The sequence below is a fragment of the Petaurus breviceps genome, unplaced genomic scaffold (genome assembly GCF_028583685.1).
Source record: "Petaurus breviceps papuanus isolate PSGF00001 unplaced genomic scaffold, PetGlider_PUasm1.0 90667, whole genome shotgun sequence".
Classification (NCBI taxonomy): domain Eukaryota; kingdom Metazoa; phylum Chordata; class Mammalia; order Diprotodontia; family Petauridae; genus Petaurus; species Petaurus breviceps.
Window position 1 is genome coordinate 511,372 of NW_027187302.1, and position 11,188 is coordinate 522,559.

The 11,188-nt window shown below is 38.3% G+C and overlaps 1 protein-coding gene across 1 annotated transcript in view; it reads right to left on the reverse strand.

Moving 5' to 3' along the window:
* ME1 (malic enzyme 1) overlaps positions 1-11,188 on the reverse strand; it is a 286,728-nt gene that overhangs the window by 266,614 nt on the left and 8,926 nt on the right.

An 11,188-nucleotide genomic window follows, 5' to 3' on the forward strand; every position in this document is an offset into this window, starting at 1 on the left:
CAAGTTTAAAGTTCAATTGCTACTACAGATAAGGGAAAAATTTAGGACCAAAGAAAATATAGAGTATTACAAAATGTAAAGTAAGTAATTTTGATTATATAAAATTAAAAAGTTTTTGCACAAAAAAATCCCCAATGCAACCAAAAAAAGCAGATAAGTGGGGGGAAATTTTTGCAACAAGTTTCTCTGATAAAGGCCACATTTCTCAAATATATAGAGAACTGAGTCAAATTTATAAAGATGCAAGTCATTCCTCAATTGATAAATGATCAAAGGATATGAATGGGCAGAAATTAAAGTGGTCTATAATCATATAAAAATGCTCTAAATCACTATTGATTAGATAAATGCAAATTAAAACCACTCTGAAGTACCACCTTATTGGCTAATAAGACCAAAAAAAGGAAAATTATGGATGTTGAAAGGAATGTGGGGAAACTAGGACACTGATGCACTGTTGGTGGAGTTGTGTGAACTGACCCAACCACTCTGAAAAGCAGTTTGGAACTATGCCCAAAGAACAATCAAGCTATGCATAACCTTTCATCCAGCAATACCACTGCTGGGTCTATATGCTAGACATCCAAAAACATGTAAAAGGGCCTATTTGTACAAAAATATTTATAGCAGCTCTTTCTGTGGTGGCTAAGAATTAGAAACCAAAGTGATGCCCATCAATTTGGGAATGGCTAAACAAGCTGTAATATGATTGTCATGAAATTATTATTGTCTTATAGGAAATAACAAGCAAGCAGATTTCAGAAAAACCTGGAAAGACTTACGTGAACTGATGCACAGTGAAGTATACAGAATCGTTAGAATACTGTACACAGTAACAGCAATATTGTTCAAGGAAGAACTATGAATCACAGCTATTATCAGCAATACAATCTATTATTGTGGCCACAAACCAAGACAATCCTAATGGACTAATGATGAAGCATACTATCCACCTGCAGAGGAAGAACTGATATTGTTTGAATACAGACTGAAATATGCTATTTTTCACTTTCATTCATTTTTTCTTTTTTCAAGTCTTCTTGTACAAAATTGTTTAATTGATTGCACATGTGAAACCTGTATCTTAGTGCTTACCATCTTGGAAGGGGAGGGGAGAAAAGATGGGAGGGATAGAATGTGTATTAAAACCTTTTTTAAAATGTTAAAAATTGTTTTAACATGTAATTGGGGGGAAAATAAAAATGTATATAAGAAGAAAAAAGTTATCATGTAATATATTATATATGTATGTATATATACGGTGGAGTTCTGCTCTACCTTCAAAAGCTTTTTTATAGTCAACAAACAAAAAACACAGTGCAATCTCATATTTTCTTCCTCCAACCTATTGGTGATGGCAAAGGAGCAGTCTACAGATGCACTGCTCCTTTCCCAAAGTTTGAATTTAGGATGTCCTTGACACACATATAGATTATTCTCATAAAAATATCATAGACATGGAAAGTTTTTTTATTATCGAACACAGGCTCATTTGTCAGTATTTATATCTAGGAAGGTAGGTAAAAAGAAACTTGGAAGAGCTATCTTCCTTGTTATAAGTCTAACTCTACACTGCTTAAACCCGAAATTAGAAAGAGTGGCACCAGATGTGGCCTGACCAGAGCAAAATACAACAAAACAATAACCTCCTTCATTCTGGGCACATGGCCTGAAATCACATTAGCTTTTTTTGGCTGGCTCATCACACAGTGATTCATGTGGAGTTTGATGTCCACCAAATTTTCTAAGGCTTTTCCCTTTTTTTCAAATCTAACTATGACTTCTCCATCTTGTACCTATGAAGTTGAATGTTTACCCAAGACTTTACATATGTTCCTGTTACATTTTATTTTGGCTTATTTTAGACCACCATTCCAGCCTTTTTCAATCCTACTTTTGTCATTCAACACACCAAGTATTGCTCCAAGAGTTGCTATCTTCAAGTTTCATATGTATGCTAGATCTGAGTAACTGATAAAAATTCTGAAGAGAATGATCTTAAGACAACTAGAAGCTGTTTTTAAAAGATTAAATAACCTAAATGAGTATTTGGTGGTCCAACTCTATGATTTAACTATGGCAGAGAGCTCCTGACATGGAAGTTTTCTCCACTAATGAAGATTAGAAACTATTTTACAACTCACAGGCTTAGAGTTTCCTGGAATTCTGAGGCCATGTGATTCTGCCTGGGTTACACTGCTAGCTCTAAGTGTCAGTATAATTACTTGAACCCTCATCTTCTTGATCCTAAGACCTATGTCCTACATTGTGTCATTTCTCAGTCAAATTCAAAAAAGAAAGACCTAAGAAAAAAAAACCTAAAAGCCATAAAAATCTTGTAAACACATCTAACTCTAAAAGCACAAAGACATTCATTTACACTTTGTTTTGGCCTTTAAAGTCTCCAGCAGTGGGGAACCTCTGACCTTGAGGCCACATATGGCCCTCCAGGTCCTCAAGTGCAGCCTTCTGACTGAATCACAAATTTGTTCTGTGAAGTTTGGGTTCAGTCAAAAGGCCACACTTGAGGACCTAGAAGGCCATATGTGGCCTCAAGGTCGCAGGTTCCACATGCTTGTGCTAGACAACTTTATTTACCCAGGAGACCTTCCAACACCTCAATCTCCACAACACAATTATGTCTAGAAAACTTTTTTTTTTCCCATCCTAATCTTTCTCTGTCAAATAGGCTGTTTTTTATTCCCTAAACATGCAATCTCTCCTACTTGGTAAGCATTCATTTTTTCCTGGACCCTTCTCTGGAACACTCTATAGAACTAGCACCAAAAGTCCCAGCTTCTCTGATGACTGGTGTTTCTTTGACTGTCCTCAGGAATAGGAAATTCTTTAAATCTATCTAAGCAGGATCCCCATCTCTTATAAAATACCTGAGTTGCTCTGATATAGGAGCTGCCATGATGCCTGTGCCAAGTTACCTGTCCTGAAGCATAGGGTGAAGACCATTGTGGATTTCCCTTACTATGGCCAGTTCATCATGTCAAAAGCTCCCTGGTAACATACCTAATTAGTATTGGGTCCTTCCCTGTCCCCTCCCCAATCCCATTTTTAAGGTTCAATTCCAGTCTCAGGAATTGACAGGGTCAAGGAGTTGTCCTTGTTAGGAGGTAACAATGTAAAGACCTATAATCCTGTTCTCAAGTAGGATCAATGAGCGGCCCTATTATCCTTCCTTTGTTTCCCCTTGACCTTCAGCATCTCCAGTCGAGCCATATGGCCATCCTTTCTGAGTCCTTGTGATAGTAATGGCATTTAAAGATTCCCCTGTATTGGCTTAGTTTTTCACACTGATTGTGTTAAAACCCAGAGCTTGTTAATCCCACCTGTGGGATGGACTTGTTGATGTGAAAAGAAAGTCCTGAACTGGGAGGAGCTGGTGACGTAGATTTTTGGAGAGACAAGAGAGAGGCAGAAGATCTTTTTGGAAGCAGCACCTCGTGGAGAGGGAGAGACTAAGAGAATTGCTGGTGGCCGCTTTGAATTGCCCTGGACTTTTGAGACCTGCCCCCTGAGCTGCCAAGGACTGAGGAGACATGGCTGTTTTGCTGGTACTTTGTCTGTCTGTTTTGATGTTGTTTTGCCAGATTTGTCCACTGGTGAAAGACAGTCCTTTTGTTGAAGAAGTCCTGGAACCTGGCTGTTCGCTAAGAAGCCCTGAGACTGTCCTGCAGACAGAGAGTGAATACTGTCCACTGGTGAGGGACAGTGCTGTTGTTGCAGGGGTCTGGAGACTGTCCTGCAGACAGAATGAATACTGTCCACTGGTGAAGGACAGTGCTGTTGTTGCAGGGGTCTGGAGACTGTCCTGCAGACAGAGTGAATACTGTCCACTGGTGAAGGACAGTGCTGTTGTTGCAGGGGTCTGGGAACCTTTCTGTTGGTTCGGAAGCCCTGAAGAAGGATTTTCTGGTTGTATGTTTACAGAAATCCTGGGAGAGGGCTTTGCTAATGTGTTCAGGGGTTCTAGGACTGTTCTACAGACAGAGGATAAATTCATGAAGGGACTGGCAATGTATCTTATGGCCTTGCTAAGCCTTGTCTCCCCAGGAACTAAGATTGCTGAGAACTTGCCTTGTGTCAAGATGAAGAAAAGACCTCCATTTGGGTATTAAGTGCTGTGTTTAAACTTGATGTAACTCTGGGGTAGATTCAATTGTGATCCAGGGGTGGGGAACTTTTGACCTTATTGTGCTCTGTGATTGACAAATGAAGGTACTTTACCTATGTTTGGAAACTAATCTCCATTTGAGAAGAGGGGTTTTGTGGTGGACCAAATGAAGGTATAGCCTAGGGGTGGAGAAGTATTTAGAACAGGGACTTTGTAATTGATTGAATGTTTGGAAGGTCCTGGGGTGGGGTAGTACTTGGAGATTATTTAATCACACTTAGTAAATGCTGTATTTTGAATGATGTCATGTTTTGATCTTCTCTGTTCTTGGTTGGTCACTGAATAAAATAGAGAGCACCTATGCTGGTATTTTGAACCTGGGAAGTTGCCTTTCCTTGGCATTACATTACAGTCCTTCCTGAATTACACCAAATAAAAGGTTTCAATTGCTTTCAACATTGACTGGCTTTTCTAAACTTTTACAAATCTCCTTTTAGTTCCAGCAATAGACTTTGATATTCTCCAAAGCCTACTCCTCCCAATTTCCCAATATATGTTAAATCATCAAACTCAGAAACTTAAGAGTATTCTTTGACTCCTCTCTCATCTTTACACCTTATTATATCTAGTTCATTGCCAAGTTCTATCAATCATACTTCTGCAATATCCCTCACAACTATCCCCTGCTTTCTATTCCTATGTCATCACCCCAGTTTAGGTCCTCATTACCTGTTATAATAGTATTTTAACTGATCTTCCTAATTCTAGTTTCTTTCCTTTCCAAACTATTTTTGATATTGCTGCCAAAGCAATCTTCCTAAAGCACAAGTCTGATCTTGCCGTTCCCTTGCTCACAAACCTTTAGCACTCTCTTCTGATCACAGACCAGAGGGGAGGGGAGGGTATATGCTAAAACATTTATGGGCAAAGCCAAAGACTATCCCAACACGTATGGGGTATGTAAACCAGATCTTAAAAAAGCTAAGAAAAGTTCTGGGTGCTATCAATGAACCCCTTCCTTGCCCTGAAGGGGTGGTGCCCAATGAGATCAGGACTGCAGCTGAGCAAGGAAGTAGCTTCCAACAAACCCAAGGCCTCTCTAAGCAGTGAAGGAGGCTTTATATGTATGACACATAATAAAAGAAGTACACAAATAAAAAGATTAGCCATTTACTTTGGCTATGTGCAAGAGTATGGGGGGGGGGGAGGTTGTTAGGGGAAATGAACATCTCTGGTGTAGACAAGGAAGGAAAATCAAAGAACAGAATAAAGGAAAAGAGGAAACCTAGGATAGATGGGGGGAGAGGCCAAAACAAAGCGTGAATGAATGTCTTTGTGCTTTTAGAGTTAGATGTGTTTGTTTACAAGAATTTTATGGCTCTTAGGTTTTTTTCTTTTTTGAATTTGATTGAGAAATGGCACAGTGTAGAACGTAGGTCTTACCATTAAGAAGACCAGGGTACGGGTAATATTTTTAAACTGTGTAATTTCCTTTTAACAGCAAAAGACCCAGAATCAAAGTTCCTAATGATCTGGCCATTGAGTTTCCATGAGCAGAAAACAGAAGTTGTGCCTAGAATACCAGTCATCTATTCCCTGTGAGGTAACACAGGTATTCAGGAAGAAAAACCTGGTCAGTCCCTCGTGCCCTGGGGAACTGTAAGATACCTAGGAGATATCTGCCTTTATCAGAGTCTCAATTTCCCTTCAGTAACATGGGAAACAACAACAGAGGTAGCAATGGCATAAATGGAAAGAGCAATGGATATGGAATCAGAGGATAGGGGTCTGAATTTTGGCTTGAATATTTATTATATCTCTCACCTTGAGCAAATCTCAGTTTCTTTACCTGTAAAATGAGGGAGTTGGACTATGTGATTTCCATCCTTTTCTAGGATGCCAAGTCCCCCCACATCACTCACCTCCCTGGATGACTGAAGGCTGAGGGGACCAGTTCAGGCCTCTGTATTGAGGCTTACCCACATCGATCTCACAGGGAGCTAAAGCTGAGGCAGGTAGGGGTGTACCACCTGGTTCCCTCCCTCATTTGAAAGGATACCGTGGTCCATTCCCAGAGCTACAGGTTTAGGCAAGAAGTGCCAGATATGCTAAACCTCTAGGCTACTTCCCACAAAGATAAAACTACAACCTGAACCTAGTTGCCCCTTCTCTACACCAAGCACTCTGATCCCATCTATTTTCTTCCTAAAACAAACGTCAGTATTACAGTCTTCCCCTCCACCTCCAATTCCTAGTCCAACAATGAGGACTGTTAACAGTGTGATGCCACAGGACTTCTTGATACTCTCCTATGCCTTATGGAGAAAAGCGTAGGGTGGACAGAGATATCATTTTTTTTTTATCAAGTTAATGTAATGTGACTAGAAGAAAAGAACCTTACTTACAAATTAAAACCTTGAGGTAGTCAATCATCAAAAGCTGGTAACCCCAACTATACAGTACACTCTCTATCAGTCCTTCACAGCACACAATCCACTTAACAAAATAACTCATACTAAATATTTTACAATCAAGAAATACTGGAGGTATTAAGGTATTTTTCACCATCTGGTCAGGACTATATAACTTCTAAGTTATGGGAACTGTTACTGGCCTATAATAATGGTTCTAAAACTTTCAGAGTTTGAAGATCAAATTTCAGGGACCCAAATTTCAAGGTGGCATAACTATAATAGTAGTACATGTCTTAACTAGTACACAAAATAAAAAAATAAACAATGCTAAAAACTACTATGAATTCAGTAATATTTTTAAATGACTTTGTATTTTACTAATCATATCACTATCTACATACATTTGAAAAATACTAATATATAGAAACACAAAGTATTAATTATTCTGGCTATAAAAATGTTATCTTATCAATAGATTTGCACATGGATTTGGACTCCTTGCTAAAGTTCTGTTTCCCCCCCTTTAGTCAGCAGCCCACAAAACAGAAAGCATTGGCCTTGGGAATTACCTTGCTAGGCAAAGCTGAGCTTCTCTCATATGTCTGGGACCTGGTTAAATAAGTGCTAAGAACCCTTGAAGATGTGGGGAAAATGGAATAATGCATTATTGATGGAGTTGTGAACTGATCCAACCTGTCTGCAGTGCAATTTGGAACTATGCCCAAAGGGCTATAAAACTGAGTATGCTCTTTGACCCAGTAATACACATTCACTTCTAGGTCTGTATCCCAAAGAGACTATAAAAATGGGAAAAGGACCCACATGTACAAAGCTCTTTTTGTGGTGCCCAAGAATTAGAAATTGAGGGGATGCCCATTAATTGAGGAATGGCTGAACAAGTTATGGTATATGAACATAATGTAATACTACTTTTCCATAAGAAATGATGAGCAGGGGCGGCCAGGTAGCACAGTGAATAAGATCACCAGCTCCAGTGTTGGGATGACCTGTGGATCGAATCCAGGCTCAGATACTTAGCACCACACCCAGAAACAACTGGCCGTGTAACCTTGAGCAAGTTACTTAACCCAAATTGCTAAAAAAAAAAAAAAGAAAGAAAGAAAGAAAGAAAGAATGAGCAGGCAGACTTCAGAAAAACCTGGAAAGACTTACATGAATACATGCTGAGTGAAGTGAGCAGAACCAGGAGAACATTGTACATAGCAATAGTAAAACTTTGCAATGACCAACTTTAATAGACTTAGTTCTTCTCAGCAATGCAAAGATCTAAGACAGTTCCAAAAGGCTCATCATGGAAAATGCTATCCACATCCAAAGAAAGAACTATGGAGTCAATGCAGATCGAAGCATGCTATTTTCTTTTTTGTTTGTTTTTCTTTCATGTGGTTTTTCCCTTTGGTTCTAATTCTACTTCACAACAAGACTAATGTAGGAATGTTTAATATGATTTTACATGTATAGCTTTTATCATATTGCATGCCATCTTGAGGAGGAGAAGAGGGGGAGAAAATTTAAAACTCAAAATCCTACAGAAATGAATGGTGAAAACGAAAAAATCAATGTAATTAATTTTTTTAAAAAAGGGCCCTCCAATACCAGTGGATCACTGATCTCATCAATGTGAGCATTCTCTTCTATCTTGCTTAATTCTTGGTCCTGTTCAACTATAAGTAAGCCTCATCAGTGTCAGCAAGTGCTCTAGACATGATGATACCAATAAAGCACCAAAACTACTTACTGGTAACCCTTTCTCTCTTAACACTTTGGTTTATTCTCTCTTTCAATCACACATTTCTTCAATAACACCCTTTACCTCACTTCCTCTACTTAATTACATATTTATAATATTATACAGACTGCGCACAACTATTGTGTACCTTTCCTCTGTATCTCTGGGTAATATTGAACTTGAGTTCTTTCAGAAAGATGTCCTATAGATAGTAAGGTCCTCCAGATGCTTCTTTTACAAGTGACATTGTACTGGTTGCATCAAGAGCCAGAATACTGAAGAGTCACCTAAATGACATCCATAACCACTTAAAAGGATTCGGCCTGGCTATCTAGACAAGAAAAACCAAGCAGATTTAGAATTCCTATTATCTAGCCTATGATAGCCATCTGGATGGAAAACCAATAGACCTCATCTGTCAGTATTGACAGTCTTGGACTAAGACAGCAAATGTGCAATGAGTTGGGTCCAGAATTACACAAGATTACAGGAGGTTGATTGAGAGTTTAAAAGTTCTTTAAACCTCCAAGATATCCCCTAAAACAAGGGCTTATCTTTTTTTTTTATTACTAATAGTCTTCTGGTGATGTTTTATAGATGCTATTCAAGAAACATGACAGATAAAAGCTTTAGGGATTAAAAAAAGTCATGTGAATAGCATATACCCACAAAAATTATTTTTTTTCAATTAGAAGATTTCATACATATTGTTATTCAAAATGAATTTGAGTAAAAATAGAGATAGAATATGTACGAAGTACTATGTGTTAAGAACTATGCTAAGCCTTAGGGATACAAATACAAATCCATAAGACAGCTCTTGCCCTCAAGGCGTTTAAATCTCATGGGGAAAGATGACTTATAGAGGCAATCTAGGGGAGGGGCATGGCCTGGTTCAAGAAGTAGCATGGAGAACTAGGCCCTGGAAAGTTAAGGCAAAAACTGGCCTATTGGAGTAATAGATATAAACTATATAAAAATTCATAAAGGACCGAGGAGATGTTTTTCTTGGGATTTACTATTTAGATAAAATGTGAACTCCTTGAGGGCAGGTATTTTTTCATTCTTGTCTCTGAATTCCTAGTGCCTAGCACAGAATTTCATACATAGCAGGCAATTACTAAATCTTTGTTGACTGATTACTAAAAGGTATGCTTATCTTTAAGAACTGGAAATCATATAAACATAGCTTAGTTAGGAATAAGATTTGCCTTAAATTAGGAGTTATTTTTCACACTTGCAAAAGGAATGAAAATTAACAAGAACATAAGATACCTGAAATGTGACTTTAAAATGTGCATCCATTTTATATATTGAACATTAATGGATGACCCACCATGTTTAAGGCACTGTGTTTTATACACACACACACACACACACACACACACACACACTTTTAAGCAAGTCGTTAGCATTTTAAAATTGGGAGTCTTTTATAAAGGATGTTAGTTTATAGTTATATAAGTTTGAGAAAATACAGCCTGAGACATAAGTTATCTAGGTCAGAGGCAGTCTATGAAACAGTAAGCCAGGAGAAATCTAAAGTGATAATAAATAGTAAATTAGATAAGAATGTGTAATATAATGACACTTCTATTTTGGTTGGGTTCTTTACAAAGAGGTCTTAGATTCTCAGAAGAGACAAGATAGTCCTCACAATTCTGTGGTGGAGATGTACTTGGAATGCATATATTTTTGGATATGAACAAACAATAAGAGAACAAATCATATTGGAATCATAACAACAAGGGTAAATTTTCTCCGAATAGGTTAAAACTTCTTATACAGACATTGCCTTCTAGGAGACATATGTTAATGTTTCCAATTTACAAAGGTTAAGCAACTTGTCTAAAGTTTCAAAAAGAAAACAAATTCCAGGGTGCCATCAGTACTAAAACAAAACAAAAAAAAACCCATTTTCTATGTTTTATTGTACATCGGCTTACGCTATTTAACTCACTTGAGTTTTGTACCTTATTGCAGATTTACTTCCAAGAAAGTATTCAAAGAATTAAGTTGTTCAGTCGTGTCCAAATCTTCATGACTCCACAGACAACAGCACACCAGGAAGCAACAGGCAACTGGGTGGTTGTATGAGGTGGATGCCTGAGAGGCATTTTATGAGGTGCCATTTACAGAAATAAGTTAAAAGAAAAGGAAAGTTTGTAAGGAAAAGCTGTTAGCTGGAAACAGTACAATCTTCATTATCTGAACATATAAAATGGAAAATGCCTCCTTCCCCAAATGAATTGCAGAATACAATTTCTTGTCCAAAAAGGCCAAGTTATTCTACCTTTATAAAGAAAGGTCACCAAAGTCCCATGATGTTACACCACTGAGAAGAACTCTCAGGAATGGAAGGTCATTGCTTCAACTAATTATGTGCAAAGAGGTCAGCTCACCACCAGGCTACCAGGAACACGCCTGATTAATCTGTTCCCTAGGGCATTCCAAGCCAGCCAGCAGAGCACAGGTTTCAATAAAATTTCCATTTAAACAAAGCCTTTTTTATAAGGCATTTTGTAGTGATTACAATTCTTCTTAAAATGGGAAATAATCAACAGAGGAAAAGTGCTAGCATTAAAGATTAGGAAAGTCATCCAGTAGAAGGTAGGATTTCAGTTAAGCCTTGAAGGAAGCTCGGGAAACTGAGAGGCAGAGACAAGAAGGAAGAATATTCTAGGTGTGGGAAATAGCCAGTGAAAATGCCCAGAGACAGCCAGGAATGTCTTGTGCAAAGAACAAGGAAGCTAGTATCACTGAATCATAGAGTATATTGGGGGGGGGGGGGGGGGGGGGGGGGGGGAAAAAAAAGAACGAGGAAGGGAGGTGGAGGGGGTTTGGTGGGCGAGAGACTTGTATTGTATTAGTGAGAGACAAAAGGGGTGAAATTGTGTT